The sequence below is a fragment of the Callithrix jacchus genome, chromosome 5, assembly GCF_049354715.1.
Source record: "Callithrix jacchus isolate 240 chromosome 5, calJac240_pri, whole genome shotgun sequence".
NCBI classification, from domain to species: Eukaryota; Metazoa; Chordata; class Mammalia; order Primates; family Cebidae; genus Callithrix; species Callithrix jacchus.
Genome location: NC_133506.1, coordinates 130,113,791 through 130,130,291, shown reverse-complemented (window position 1 = coordinate 130,130,291; position 16,501 = coordinate 130,113,791). Strand labels below are relative to the sequence as shown.

Genomic DNA, 16,501 nt, shown 5'->3' with positions numbered 1-16,501 from the left:
AATGATCATAACAACTTAGGAGGCCATGTGGTACATTAGAAGGCTACAGTGATATTGAAAAAAAAGTAGAGCAGAGAGTAAAAGGAATAGGATGATGGGGAAGGGACAAAATGGGGAGTAGGTTGCAGAGTTAATAATGTAGTCGGGGAGGACTCCATGGGGAGGTGAGATTGGAGCAGAGCCTTGGAGGAGGTGAGCCATGGTTCCCTGTACAAGCCCTGTGGCTGGCCCCTCTCTGGCTTGTACCAGGTAAATCACGCTTCCTGTTTCTCAGGTACCAAGCCCTCCTCATTCAGGACCTCCTGCGAGAGGAACTCAGGAAAAGCTTCCCTACAGGGAGATGAGCCTGTGACCTGTCCACCTTGGTTTGAGACCTCAGATGGAGACAGTCCTCTAAGGCGTTCCAGAATGGGTTCTTGAGGTTTTTGGAAGCCACTCGCTCTTCCTGGCTCAGGGGGCTTTGCCTTCATGCCCTGGCATGGTCTCCTTCCCCTCCATTTCCCCTACCTCCCTGCTGCCGACCGATATATGAGGACATCCAGTAATAAGTGCATTGAGACTTACGAGTTCATGCAAACACATTCAAATAGCTGCAGTGACTTAAGGAAGCGGCCACAATCCTTTAGTGTGCGATCTCTGCCTGTGCGATCTCTGCCCCAGTGGCCTGCTCCAGCTTAGCTGCTTTGAACAAACCTTTATGCAGAAAGGAGGTGGGGAGGGCAGGAGCGGGGAGAGGCTCAGGATGGGGCACCAGCTGCAGAGGTCAAACTCACAGCCAGCGGGGTTCTGTGTCCCCACTGCTGCTCCATGCTGGGGATGATGGCAAGGCCTCGGGGCCTGATGTCTCTCCTGGGAATGAGGGTTCTTGATGAGGTTGGGGGGCGGTTACATGGCTCCTAGTCTTACTGGAAGGCATCCAGGTCTCAATCTGGCCAGCAGCCAGGAGGCTTCTTTCCTCCTGGGAAGGGCCATCCTAGTCCTGGGGCTAATTTCCCAGGCAGAATGGGACAGAGTGAAAATCCACTCAGTGCGGGGGAATAGATGACGCTTTTCACTTTACTCAAGATCACACAGACAGTGGGGAGTGGGGCTGGGATGTGAACCCAGGTTTCTCTAAATGAGGAGCTTGCCCATGTAACCAAAGCCTCCTGTTACTTCCAACCACCATCTGGGGCGTGGCATCTGTTGTACCCCAGCTGTCTGAAACATGGCTGGGGACCTCCCTGTTACCCACGCCTGCACAGGGTGGGATCTGTGATGTCACAGCCATCTGTCATACATGGGCAGCTTCCCACTTCCGGAATCCTTCTCTACTCCCCATTCTCCTGCATCAGGAATCCCCTGCCCACCCCCAGGGCTCTCTGTCCACCGCCTGCCGCGCATGCTGGGCTCTGTGCACACAGGGGAATTGCCCTTTTCCCTCCCCTTCCCCTTTTCTGCTTTAGGCCCCACTTCAGCCCTTCTTATGAACCAGGGAAAGAAGTAGCCTCTCCTGGTAGGAAACATAATAAGATCTATGGTATTTAATAAGATCATCCAAGACTCGGCGCTGTGGCAGTTTTCCAGTGACATTCGTTCTTTTGGGAGGTAAATTTCCTTCTCCTTAATCCGATGTTTCTTAAGCAGGTGACCCACTCTGTGTTATTACAGGCAGGTGATTATTTCCATAAATCCTTCTGCCTCTGCTTCTTCCATTTACATTAAATATAGTCTCTGTTATGGCGCCTAAATTAGCTTTCATACACGGAAATCTCTGTATAATTTAAAGGGGATGAGGACGTCGAGTCAGGCTGGGGAAGGGGAGGGCAAAGGAGGGAATGGAATGAAGGTTTTTATCCCAAATAGGGGAAGGAGCCTGCGCTCGCTGCTCCGTGGGATGCTCCAAACCCCACAGAATGTGGCACCCCTGAGTCCTTTCATCTGTCCACTTTTGCATTAGGTAAATATTTGTGGAAGATCCGTAGTGCCAGGACACAGGGGTCAAAATGATGGAGATACTGTGTGATTCCTACTATCTGCTGTTCTGGACAAGGCAAAACAATGAAGATGGTTGAAAGATCAGTGGTTTCCAGAGTCTCATGTGGAGGGTGGAGGGATGGATAGGTGGAGCACAGAGTTCTTTTTAGGGGAGTGGAACTATTTTGTATGTTATGGCAATGATGGACACATGTCATTTGACATTTGTCAAACCAATGTAACACAGTGCAAACCCTAATGTAAAATATGGCCATTGGTTGATCATAGTGTATCAATATCGGTCCATCAATTGTAACAAGTGTTCCATACTGACGCCGGGTATAAATAGCAGGGGAAATGGTGGGGGCAGGGAGAAAGGGGATTGGGGAAATTTGTACTTTTTCAATCTTTTTTTTCTTTTTCTTTTTTTTACAAACTTAAAACTGCTGTAAAAAAAAAGTGTGTTAATTACCAAAAAAAAAAAAAAAAAAAAAAAGACTGGAGAGAATGTGCTAGCTTGTGTCTGGCAGCCTGCTGGGGAGGCAGTAATGTACCCATCTGTTCATTTTCTCAAAGGATTTACAGCACGCTCTGCATCTGTTGTAAGTACAAGGCACTGCTCTAGGCACGAGGGACACAGTAATTTATAGGACAGTCCCTGCATTCCTGGGGCTTATATTCTAGAGGAGGGGCATTTGGTAACCAGTAAACAACCAAATAAGAAAGTTAATTGAGTTTAGGGACCGGTAAGTACCATGAAGAAATTAAGAAGTTAACGGGACGGAATGACTGTGTAGGTGGGAAGCCAGGGGCAGTGTCTGCCTTGAATACTGTGTTTGCTCCCCTAAATTTCTTCTCCATATTTCTCCACTCTGTGTCCAGGGGCTGACTATAGCAGAGGGCTCCCTTGCCTTCTGAGTTCCTCTTCAGTTTGCCAGTGGGGAGCACTGGCAGGTACAGGAGGAAGGAAGAAGAGTGAAGCTGGGTTTGATTTCCTGGCTCTCATCCTGACAGATCGACAGTTTCTGGGAAGGGCGTCCCCTTCTTCCCCGCCCCTTTCAGGCCCAGGAGCACCAGGCACTGCATTCTCTCTGGTGGGCTCCCTGCACTCTGGCCTCAGCTTTGGAAGTGGTCTCCTTCTGAATTCACCTCCATTTTCCCTGTTTCACCAGCCATCCCTTTTCTGCAGGGAATCTGATCCATGGAGCCTCTCTTAGGAACACGGTCATGCAAGGATCTGGGAAAGAACTCTGGAAATGGGGTTGGGGGGCCGGGGAACACAAATGCAAAGGTTCCCAGGGGTATGAGCTTGATGTGCTTGTGGAACTAAAAGAAAAGCTGGCCAGGCAAGGTGAGTACAGGAGTGAGCTCTGCCAGATAGTGTCTGGTCTAGGTAGGGCCAGATCTTATAGGGCAGGCAAGCCAGGCAAAAATCCTGAGGTTTCCCATTGTGTTTTGTTTTTCTTTCTTTCTCTTGTTACTGACAGGGTCTCACTCTGTTGCCCATGCTGGAGTGCAATGGTGCAATCTTGGCTCACTGCAGCCTCCACTTCCCTGGCTTTGGTGATCCTCCCATCTCAACCTCCTGAGTAGCTGGGACTAAAGGCACACGCCACCATCGTGTCTGGCTAACTTTTGCAGTTTTTTGTAGAGATGGGGTTTCGTCATGTTACCCATTCTGGTCTCCCACTCCTGGGCTCAAACAGTCTGCCCGCCTCAGCCTCTCGAAGTGCTGGGATTATAGTTGTAAGCCACGGCATCAGGCCTGGTTCTTTTTAAACTTGTGCTTCTGTAGCATTTTTAAAGGTAAAATTAACAAAAAAGGAAATGCACAGATCTTAAGTGTACGATTTGATGAGTTCTGACAATGGAAACACCCATGCAACTGAACCCCTCTCCAATCAACGTATAAACACCCCCTGTGCCTTTTCCCTGTCAATCCCACCCTTTCCAGAGGCAATCACAGCTCTGATTTCTATTACGATTGATGAGGCTTGCCTGCTCTTGAACTTGATGTAAATGGAACAGTACAGCAAGTACCATTTCTGTGTTTTTCTTTTTACTCAACACAGTATCTGTGAGACTCATGCAAGTTTGTACCTATCAGTAGTTTGATTCTTTTAATTCCTAAGTAGTATTCCATAGTATCAATATACATATATTTAATAATGTAGAGGCTGGGATGCAGTGGCTCATGCCTGTAATCCCAGCACTTTGAGAGACCGAGGTGGGTGGATCATCTGAGATGAGGAGTTCAAGACCAGCCTGGCCAACATGGTAAACCCCATCTCTACAAAAATACAAAACTTAGCTGGGCATGATGGTGGATGCCTGTAATCCCAGCCACTTGGAAGGCTGAGGTGAAAGAATCACTTGAACCCGGGAGGTGGAGGTTGCAGTGAGATTGTGCCATTGCACTCCAGCCTGGGTGACAGAGCAAGACTGTACCAAAAAAAGAGAAAGAAAAATGTACATACATACCTATAATACACATATACGTATAATCAGTACATGTTAGTGTATATATTCTCTCTAGGTTAATATATACTAATATACTGTCTCTTCTTCTGTTGATAGATATTTGGGTTGTTTCTGGTTTGTGGCTCTTGTAAATAATGTTGCTGTGCATTTTCTTGTGCAGGTGTTTCTTATGGATATTTGCTTTCCTTTCTCTTAAGTAAATACTGCTGTGGTTTAAATGTTTGCATCCCCTCCAAATTCACATGTTGAAACCTAACTCCTGAGGTAATAGTATGAGGAAGTAGGGCCTATGGGAGATGATTAAATAATTAAGGTGCCCTCATGTTACCTATTCCCTTATGAAAGAGGCCCAAGAGAGACCCATGTGAGGAGACAGCAAGATGGTGCTGTCTGTGGTCAAGAAGCCAGGGACACAATCTGCCAGTGCCGTGATCTTGGACTCCCAACCCTCCAGAATTGTGAGAAATAAATTTCTGTTGTTTATAAGCTACACAGTTTATGGTATTTTGGTATTTCCACACACTCAAATGGACTAAGACAATACCTGGAAGTGCAATTGCTGGGCCATAGGATAGGTAGAAGTTTAGCAGTTTTCCAAAGTGATTGTATCACTTCACTCTCCACCAGCAATGGATGGAGATCCATTTGGTCCACATTCTTGCCAACACTTGTTAGTCCTTTTGATTTTAGACATTCTAGTGAATGTGTGGTCATAACTCATTGTGGTTTTAATTTATGCTTCTCTGATGTTGAGAAATCAGACTTGTATAATTTACTGTGATGTTGAGAATCTTTTCCTATGCTTCTCATTTTTATATCTTCTTTTGTGAAGTGTGTATTTCAACCTTTTGTTTATATTTTATTTTTTATTTCTTTTACTGAGTGTATTGTTCTCTGTATTTCATAGATAGGTCTTCTGATATACATACATACATACATACATACATACATACATATGTGTGTGTATATATATATATATATATCTCAAATATTTTCTCCCTGTATTTTGTCTTTTCATATATGTATATTTAAGATGGAGTCTTGCTCTGTTGTCCAGGCTGGAGTGGAGAGGCATGATCTCGGCTCACTGCAACCTTTGCCTCCTGGGCTCAAGCGATTCTCATACCTCAGCCTCCCAAGTAGCTGGGACTACAAGTGTGCGTCACCATGCCTGGTTAATTTTTGTAGTTTTGGTAAAAACAAGGTTTTGCATATGAATCAGGCTGTTCTTGAACTCCTTGCCTCAAGCAATCCACCCACCTCAGCCTCCCAAAGTGCTGAGATTACAGGCATCTGCCATGGTGCCTGGCCTGTCTTTTCATATTCTTAATGGTGTCCTCTGATGAGCATTTTTTTTAAATTTTGTTAAAGTTAATTTTAAAAACAGCTGACGCTTTTTGTGTCCTTTCTAAGAGATCTTTGCTTATCCCAAGTCCACAAAGCTATTCTCCCATACATTTTCTCAAGAAGCTTTAATAGTTGTATCAGTCGGTTCTCACACTGGTCTAAGGACATATCTGAGACTGGTTACTTTATAAAGGAAAGAGGTTTAATTGACTCACAGTTCTGCAGGGCTGGGGAGGCCTTGGGAAACTTACAATCATGACAGAAGGGGAAGCAAACATGTCCTTCTTCACATGACAGCAGCAAGGAGAAGTGCAAAGCGACATGGGGAAAACCATTTATAAACCATCAGATCTTGTGAGAATTCCATTATCATGAAAACAGCATGGAGGTAACTGCCTCCATGATTCAATGACCTCCTACCAGGTCCCTCCCACACACAACACATGAGGATTATGGAAACTACAATTCAAGATGAGATTTGGGTGAGGACACAGACAACCATATTAACAGTTTTATCTTTTATGTTAAGGTCTATAATTCTTCTCAAACTAATTTTACTGGTGGTGTCAGGTAGGGGTTAAAAACTTTATTTTTTTCTATATGAATACCAAGTCCTTCCAGCACCGTTGAAGATATTTTTTCCTTAAATTGTCTTGGTGCCTCTAAAAAGTCAATTGACATGTGTGTCTGTTTCTGGACTCACTATTCTGTGTCATCGATTTGTTTGTCTCTCCTTACACCAATAACATACTGTCTTGCAGTTTATAGCAAGCCTTAAAATCAGGTAGTATGAGTCCTCCAACTTCCTCCTTTTTTTCAAATTGTTTTGGCTATTCTAAGTCCTTTGTATTTTCATACAGATTTTCTCTTATTTTGAAAAAACTGTATGCAGCACTATTCTCTGTTTATTTTCAGCACCAACAAGGGGAGAACGTGCCTTAAAAGTAGCTCTGTCCAGGGCTTGCCCAATGGCTGCTGTGAGGTTTCCTATCAGTCCATGCAGTCATCTTCCTCATTGGTGCAGTTAATGAGGCTTTCCACTCTCCTAGTGAAGGGCTCCTGAACTCTAGTTCACAAGTTTATTTTGTGCAGAGAAGAGGAATGAATTAGATATATTGATTGTTCTTCATTTAAAGCATAACTTGATTAAAATAAAAAACAATGGGAGGGGGAGAAGGGCCAATAGAGAATACAATGTGCTGACCTAGAGACTTCACAGTTCAGTCGGAGTTAAGACTCATTAAAAGCCAACTGATACATTTTAGAATCACATTGTTTTCTACAAAATGCCTGCTGGGATTGTGACAGGGATGTTGAATCTATGGGTCAATCTGGGGAGGCATTACATCTTAAAATGCAGTCTTCAATGCATGAACATAATATATTGCTTCATTTATTTAGGTCTTCTTTAATTTTTTTCAGTTGTGTTTGTAATTATCAATGCAGAGGTCTTGCAAATGTTTTGCTAGATTTATTACTACATATTTTACATTTTTGGATTTATTGCTATTTTATTTTCTAACTGTTTGCTGATAATATATAAAAAACAATTAATATTGGCCTTTGTCTTTCAGTTTGGTTAAATTAACTTTTTAGTTCTAGTAGATCTTTTTCTTTGGTAGATTAGCTTTTTAAAAATGTAACCTATCATATCATGTGTGAAAAAGAGAGTTCACTTCTCTTCCAATAAGTACACTTTTAATTTCTTTTCCTCATTGCTCTGGTTAGAATTCCAGTACAGTTTTAAGTAGAAATGATAAGGACAGAAATCTTTGCATTTTCCCCGATCTTAGGAGAAAAGTCTTTCACCATTAAGTATGATATTAACTATCACTTTGTTGTACATGCCCTTTATTTGATTGAATAACTTATCCTTCCATTCTTAGTTTGCCTTTTCTGAATCTTTTGAGATCTGTGCTTATTCTGCTTTAATTCATTAATATACTGAATTACATTCCTTGGAAATTGTAGTGTTGAGCCAACCTTGCATTCCTGGGATAAACTCTACTTGGTTGAGTTTATACATTCATATGTTTGAAATGTGCTATACATTTTATATATTGCTGGATTTGATTTGCTAGTTTTGTTAAGAGTTTTTTTTTAAACTATGCTTATAAGGGATATTGGTCTGTAATATTATTTGCCAGGTTTTTGGTACAGAACACCATAAAATTAATTGTGAGTATTCCCTTACCTTCTATTTTCTGAAAAAGCTTTATGTCAGTTTGATGTATTACTTCTTTCTAAAGTGTTTAATGCCATTACCTGGGCCTGGCATTTTCTTTGCTGGAAGACTTTTGTTTAAATTAGGGTTTGAATTATTTAAATAGGTATATAGCTATTCTCATTTTCTGTTTTTTCTTTTTCTTGGGTCAGTTTTGGTAAATTGTGTTTCCCAAAGGACTTGTTCTTTTTACATAAATTGATAAATATTTGGCATAATGTTGTTGTTTTATTATCCTTTGAGTTTTTGAAGAATTTGTCCCTTCTTTCACTCATTATACTCATAAATTATGCTTTCTTTTGTTTTCTTTTATTAAAAGAAATTCCATTACTTATATAAATCATTTTTTTGTTTTTTGTTTTTTAGAGGAAGTTTTGCTCTTTTTGCCTAGGCTGGAGTGCAATGACATGATTTTGGCTCATCGCAACCTCTGCCTCACAGGTTTAAACAATTCTCCTGCCTCAGCCTCCTGAGTAGCTGAGATTACAGGCATGTGCCACCATGCCTGGTTAATTTTTGTATTTTTAGCAGAGGTGGGGTTTCTTCATGTAGGTCAGGCTGGTCTCAAACTCCCGACCTCAGGTAATCTGCCCGCCTTGGCCTCCCAAAGTGCTGGGATTACAGACGTGAGCCACTGTGCCCGACCATATCAATCTTCTACAGGAAGAAAAATTTTGAACTTTGTTAAATTTCTTTATGGTTTATCTGTTTTCTATTTCGTTTATCACTGCTCTTATCTTTTTTTTTTTGAGATGGAGTCTTGCTCTGTTGCCCAGGTTGGAGTGAAACTTCTGATTCTTGTGCAAAGCAATTCTTGTGCCTCAGCCTCCTGAGTTGCTGGGATTATAGGCATGCAACACCACGCCTAACTTTGCATTTTTAGTAGAGACAGGGTTTCACCATGTTGGTCAGGTTGGTCTAGAACTCTTGACCTCAGGTGATTCATCCACCTCAGCCTTCCAAAGTACTGGGATTACAAGCATGAGCCACCATGCCCAGCCACTCTTATCTTATTTCCTTTCTTTTGCTTAATTGGTTTCAATTTCCTCTTCTTTTTCTAGCTTCCTAAAGTAGAAGAAACCTAGATATTTGATTTTTAAAGCTTTCTTATTTTCTAATAAAGGTATTTAAAGGTAAAAATCTCTCTACAATCACTGCTTTAGTGACATTCCACAGATTTTTAAAAATGACTTTATTGAAGTATAAATTGTATACAACAAAATTCACCCATTTTTAGTATGTGATTCATTGGGTTTTGACTCATGCTATTACTCATGAGTTCACCACAACATCCAAAATATAAAATATTCTCATCCCCCCGAAAAGTTCCCTTGTGCCTGTTTTAGTCAATCCACTCCCACTGCTATGCCAACCACTGGTTTGTTTTTGTCACTACAGTTTTGCCTTTTCTAGAATTTCATATAAATAAATTATGCAGTATGTAGTCTTCTGTGTGTGGCTCCTTTCACTTTGAATAATGCTTTTAAGTTTACCCATGTTATTGTATGTACCACTAGTTCATTCTTTTTATTGCTGTGTAGAATCCCATTGCACCACAATTGGTTTATTTATTCTCCTGTTGATGGGTATTTGGGTTGTTTCTAATTTGGTGCTATTATAAATAAAACTCTTATGAACATTCATGTGCAAATCTTTGTGTGGACATACGCTTTTATTTTATATCTGGTAGGAAAACGTATTAGAATCACTGGGTCATATGGTAAGCATGTGTTTGACTCCTTAACTTTCCAAAGCAGCCATACCATTTAGCATTTTACAGTAAATCCATTTTCTGTTACGCCATCTTAACCAGAAGTGGAATTATTATGTGGATTGAAGCAGCCAGTTATCTTTTGAAGAGATTGAAACGTGTATATTATAGATACTCACATATTAACCATTTCTGACATTCTTCCTTTGTGTAGATTCAGGTTTCCATCTCATATCCCATTTCTTCTGCCTGAATATCTTCCTGTAACATTTCTTAAAGTTCAGAACTGCTGGCGAGAAATTCTTTCAGCTTTTGTATGTCTGCAAAAGTCTTTGTTTTACTTTTGCTTATAAAGGTATTTTCACTAACTAAAGATTACTGGTGTGACAGTTATTTTCTTCCCTACTTTAAAGATGTCATTCCACTGTCTTCTGGTTTGCACAACCGTTGAAGAGTCTGCTGTGATTCTTATCTTTAGTCCTCTACAAAATGTGTCTTTTTCCCTCTGGCATGTTAGCACAACTTTTAAGCAATTTGATTATGTGCCTTGGTGTGTGTGTGTGTGTGTGTTTTAGTGTTTATTCTGTTTGGGGTTTACTGAGTTTATGGATCTGTGGGTTTATCATTTTCATCCAATTTGAAAAAAAATTGATTATTCTCTCTCTCTCTCGCGCTCTCTCTCTCTCTCTCTCTCTCTCTCTCTCTCACCCTGGCTAGAGTGCAGTGGTGCTATCTCAGCTCACAGAGGCCTCTTGAGTTCAAGCAATTCCCCCACCTCAGCCTCCCAAGTTTCTGGAATTACAGGCATGTGCCACCATGCCTGGATAATTTTTTGTATATTAAGTAGAGACGGGGTTTCACTATGTTGGCCAGGCTGGCTTTAAACTCCTGACTTCAAGTGATCCACCCACCTCAACCTCCCAAAGTGCTGGGATTACAGGCATGAGCCACCATGTCTGACCGATTATTATAACTTCAAATATATTTTCTATCAGTTTTTTTTTTGGAATTTCAATTACACATAGGTTAGAACATTAATACAGTCCTGCAGGTCACTGATTTTCCAGTTTTTCTCTCTTTTCAAAAATTCTTTTTTAAAAAAATCTATTCCTCCATCTTCAAGATCTTCTGCAGTATCTAAACTGGTGTTAGTCCCCTCAAATGCATTTTTACTTTTTCTTTTGTATATGGCATTTTTTTGTGTGTCTAAAAGATATTTTGGGGATTTACGTATATTTCATTTCTCTATTCACTATGTTCTTGTTTTCTTTCATAGTCTCTAGCCCAGGGATCCCCAAAACCGGTACTGGTCTGTGGCCTGTTAGGAATGGGGCTGCAAAGCAGGAGTTAAGCAGTGGCTAGCGAGTGAAGCTTCATCTGTATTGACAGCTGCTTACCATTCCTCACATCACCACCTGAGTTCGCCTCCTGTCAGTGGCAGCATCAGGTTCTCATAGGAACATGAACCCTACTGTGAACTGTGCATGTGAGGGAATCCGGGTTGGATGTTCCTTAAGAGAATCTAATGCCTGATGATCTGTCACTGTTGCCCATCACCCCCAGATGGGACCATCTAGTTGCAGGAAAGCAAGCTCAGGGATCCCACTGATTCTATGTTATGAAGAGTTATGTAGTTATTTCACTATATATTACAGTGTAATATAATAGAAATAAAGTGCACAATAAATGTAATGCACTTGAATCTGCCTGAAACCATCCCCTGCAGTGTCTGTGGAAAATCATCTTCCACAAAACCAGTCCCTAGTGGCAAAAAGGCGGGGGGATGCTGCTCTAGCCTATTGAAGTATTTGTCATCATTTTAAATGCTTTCATGTCTTAATACCATCATTTCTGTACTTTCTTGCTACACTTTCTCTTCGTCATGGGTTACATTTTTCTGCATCTTTTCATGCCTTGTTATTTTTGATTAAATGTTGAACATTGTGAATTTGTGCTGGATTTTGTTTCTTTCTTTAAAATGTTTTGGATTTCGTTCTGGCACACAATTAAACTACTTGGATCAATTTGATCCCTTTGAGGCTTGCTTTTAGTCTTTGTTCAGGCTTTTCCAGACCGCCACTTAGTCTAGAGTTAATTGATTCCCACCACTAAATCAATACCTTCCTGAGGACTCTATGAGATAGTGTGTGGTATGAAGTTCTGCCACTCTGGTTCCTGGGAAAACAAACTTGATCAACATTCCCAGACCTGTGTCGGCTTTAGGAACGATTGAATTCATTGCTTTCAAGTGATTCTTTCCCCTGTCTCATGGAATTTTACTCCCCAGACAGGCAGATCGATGCTTAGCTAAAAATCTGCAGTGACTCTTTAGTACATCTTCTGCACACTCTCTTTGTGTCTCCTTTCTGCCCAGTGTTATGTGCCCAATTTCAGTCCCTCAGCCTCCACAAACTCCAACATTTCTTTTCTTATCTCAGCCAGACTCTTTGCTCTGTTTGAGTTCCTCCTCACTTTGCTGAGGCTTGGAAATCCTCTTAACTATAAGCTGGGCTTATCTTGTTTGTTCTTTTATTTAAGGGATCACTGTTACATTCTGTCCATAGTCCATTATCTGAAAACAGCTGTTTTACACATTTTCTCTAGTCTTCTGGTTGATTACAGAAGAGAGCAATCCTTGCAGTGGTTACTTCTCCATGAGTGAAAACAGAGTCTTTCCTATAGATTTTCATATATTTTCATTATCATTCAATTCAACATGTTTTCTCATTTTCCTTCTATGGAGAAGTATGCTGTAATATTTTAATGTTTCAAATTTATCAAGACTTGTTGCAGAATGTAGTGTATGTTGCTTAACATTCTGTGATAATTTGGATAATATCACTATTGTGTGCTCTGCAATAGTTGGATAGAATGTTCTATCGACATTGATTAGGTCAAGTTGATTGATAGTGCTATTCACATCTTCTCGATCCTTTGATTTTTTTCTAGTTGCCCTATCAAGTATTAAGAGAGAAGTATTAAAATTTCCAATTATAATAGCAAACGTGTCCATTTCTTCATATAGTTTTGTTAGTTTCCTTCCATATATTTTGAAATTCGGTTAGTAGATACACACATTTTGAGACTGCTCTATCTTTTTGATGAACTTATCCTTTTATCACTATGGAATGGTCCACCCTATCTCTGGTAATATTCTTCATCGTGAAGTTTGCTTCATCTCATAGTCATGATGTTTATTGTTTGCATGATGTATCTTTTTTTATACTTTCATATTTAACCTAGGTGTGGTTTGTATTTAAAGCACACCTCTTGTATTTTAAATAGTAAGTAACCCAATCTGATAATCTTCCCTCTTATTCTGAGTTTTTAGTCCATTTATACTTAATGTGATTATTGGCATGGTCTGATGTAGGTCTGCTGTTCTGTTGTAATAGTTATCTATTGCTTTATAGCAGAGTACCATACATGCAGTTGCTTACATAGCACATATTTATTATCTCACCGTCTTTGTGGGTCAGGAATCTGGGCATGACTTAGCTTCTTCAAGATGTATTCAGGGCTGGTACAATCAAGATGTTATTCAGGGCTAGAATCTGACCTAAGTCTTGACCGGGGAAGAGTTTATTCCCAAGGTCATGAGGTTGCTGGTAGGATTCGGTTCATCTCAGGCTGTTGGAGTGACAACCTCAGTTTCTTGCTGGCTGTTAGCCAGAGACTACCTTCAGTTCCCTGCCCTGTGGGCTCTTCCGTAGGAATGCTCACAACATAGAAGTTTGCATCAGCGAAGTCAACAAGGGAGAGAATCTGGCAATAGAGTGGATGTCATGGAAGGGACATCCTGCCATCTTTCTGTATTCTATTATTTAGAAGCAAGTCATAAGTCTTGCCTACATTCCAGGGAGTGTCTTACACAAGGGTGTGAATTCCAGAAGGTGGGGATTTTTGGAGACCATCTTAAAGTCTACCAACCACACCTACTCTTTTGTTTTCTGGTTGTCTTGTCTCACTTGTTTTTTGTACTTTTCCTGCCTTCTTCATTTTAAAAAAAATTTAATTGTAAGACCTCAATTGGCTTTTTATCTACATTACTTTGTATATTTTTAGTGGTTGTTCTATGCATCCTTAACCTATGACAGTATACTTAGAATTAATATTGTAACACTAAACATGAAATATAAAAACCTTAGTACAGGAAAATTCTATTTACTCCTTTGTGCTACTGTTATAATGTATTTTACAACTACACATAAAGTATATCCCAACTAACAATGCTAATATTTTTACTTTAAACAATTAACTATCTTTCAAGAAATATCTCTCTCAAAATTCTTTCTAAGGGAGCAGATAAGCAACCTTTCTGTGGTTGGTGGTGGAGGCTTGTCTGTAAATATTATCTGAATATGGCATTTTGGTCTTTTAAAATCTTATGATTCAAAAGAATTCTCCTAGAGGAGATGGGTGGGTGTGTGTGGGGGGGGTCACTGAAACTGCTGGTGAACTGGGAGTAGAAGTTTATTTGAGTAAGAAGAGACTACCCATGACACAGACTCAAATATTTGAGTCACCTCTGCTTTATGGGTGAACTGGGAGCTGAGGGTAATATAGCTGTATAGTCAGCAGCCTGGGATCTGGAATCAGACAGTACAGTTCGATCTTACCCATGCTGCTTTCAGGTATGTGCTGTTGGCCATATTCCTTGGCTGGCTAGAACCTCAGTTTTGTTATCTATCAAATGGGTATATAGTGTGAGGATTAACCAACATAGTACATGTAAGTGTCCAGAACAGTGCCTGACATACCATAAGCACTTAATAAATGTCAGCAATTTTTGTTCTCGTTAGAGCTGCTTTTACACTGGAATCAGGAACTCAGTTCCTCAGGGCTCCCCACATCAAAAGGAGGAGCCAGTCCTGCCTTAGCTGAGGCCAGGAGCTGATCTGAGGTGGAGAGAAGGTTGGCATCTGGGCTTTGCTTCAGAGGCCAGAGACCATTGCTCAGTAGAGGCACCAGGCCCTGGCGTCTGCCTGGACCAGGGGGAGGAAGAGTGGAGCCTTCCCTGCTGGAAGGGTGGAACCAGAGAAAGCCGAGGGATGAAGGCAATTGTTGCAGCCTGGTCCTTAGAAAGTGGAGCCAGGCGAGGACACCAGCAGCATTTGATCTTTGTTACATCAGGTCAAGGATCTGGAATAGTCACACCTCTTTCAGTTGTACTTTAATCCTCATCGAGTAGGTTCTGGGTTAGTGGATCTCCAGATGTATAGAGTTAATATGTGGTGTGGCAGTTGGTTTCCAAGATGGCGGCCAATAAGTCTCACTTCCTATTCACACGTTCATGTTGTCTCTTCCACACCAAGTATGGCTGACCAATAGGATATTGTGGAAATGATGGTGTGTAACTTCCAATAATGTCACAAAAGACACTAAAGCTTTTCTCTCTCTCTCCACTCTCTCTTCTGGCTCCATCTGGGAAATGCCAGCTGCCATGTCATGGGTTTACTCATATAACCCTAGGAAAGCCCACACAGCAAGGCACTGAGGCCCTCTGTGAACAATCGGCTCCATGTGAGTGATTGAGTCCTCTTGGAGGCAGACACTCCAGCCCTAGTCAAGCCTTTCGCTTACTCCAGCCCCTGACAACATTTTGATTGTAGCCTCATGAGAGACTCCAAGCCAGAACCACCAGCTAAACCACTCACAGATTCCTGACCCTCAGAAACGATGTGAGACAGCAATGTCTGTTCTTTTAAGCTACTTAGCTTTGGGGATAATTTTTATTTATTTATTTATTATTTATTTATTTATTTTTGAGATGGAGTCTCTCTCTGTTGCCCAGGCTGGAGTGCAGTGATGTGATCTTGGCTTACTGCAACCTCTGCCTCCCAGGTCCTAGCTATTCTCCTGCCTCAGACTCCCAAGTAGCTGGGATTACAGGCGCTCACTACCATACCTGGCTAATTTTTCTGTATTTTTAGTAGAGATGGGATTTTGCCATGTTGGCTAGGCTGGTTTTGAACTCCTGACCTCAAGTGATCCACCTATCTTGGCCTCCAAAAGTGCTAGGATTACGTGTGAGCCACCAGGTCTGGCAGGGGGTAATTTTTAAATGTAGCAATATATAAATAATATAGGTGGCATAGAGGAAAAAAGGAACTCATGCTTAAAGAAATTTTGGGTTAAATAAAGATAGCAGGCTTCTTTACTGTAAGACTTCTCAAAAACCTTTGACCTGAAAGTACAAGGGAGTGACAGTATTTGGGCCTTCCAGAATTTACGTGACTGCTGGTGCCCTGGTCTCTCTACACCACCCCTTCCCTTTGCTTTTTGCAGAGTATTTCTGGGAATCAGTTTGCAGGAGGCACACGAGGGTCGATGCTACCTGGGTGGCTGTGGGAGGAGGAAGGATACTACTTCACCTCTTTAAGGCTCAGTTTGCTTCTGTGCAAAGAGAAAGAATTGGATTGAAGAACACTGGGACTCTATTTCTGCTCTATCATTTTAACGCTGAGGCTGGGTGAGGCGCACGCTCCCTTACATCGTGGTCATTCCTCAGCCTATTAGGTGCAATTGGGAGAAACATCCAAGTCAGATTAATCAAGGTATACAGAAGTTATAGCTATGCTAATACTTTATGCTAATGTCTGATGAGAGCGGCTAATTGGAGACGGCAGGAAGGTGCAGAATTGTGAAGAAATTTCAGTTCTTAGAGAAAATATTGTATTCAAAGAGCTTAAGAATGATTAATGGAGGCTCTGAAATTACAAAGAGCAGCTGGTAGAAACTGTTTGGTACAGAAATTGCTCAGGGGGAGTAACCTTGAAGAG

At 41.2% G+C, this 16,501-nt stretch overlaps 1 long non-coding RNA gene across 6 annotated transcripts in view; it reads left to right on the top strand.

The window, feature by feature from the left end:
• The window catches only part of LOC118153869 (uncharacterized), a 60,034-nt gene that overhangs the window by 26,710 nt on the left and 16,823 nt on the right, over positions 1 to 16,501 (top strand). For 4 of the 6 annotated variants that reach the window (XR_008481678.2, XR_013536413.1, XR_004743534.3 and 1 more), the window contains exons 1-2: positions 1,320 to 1,587; positions 3,146 to 3,307. The exons of 1 other annotated variant lie outside the window; for it this stretch is intronic. This is a non-coding gene — a long non-coding RNA (uncharacterized LOC118153869). Of the gene's footprint in view, positions 1 to 1,319; positions 1,588 to 3,145; positions 3,308 to 16,501 lie in introns of those variants that run through there. One more of the 6 variants, XR_013536410.1, reaches the window with a different exon arrangement.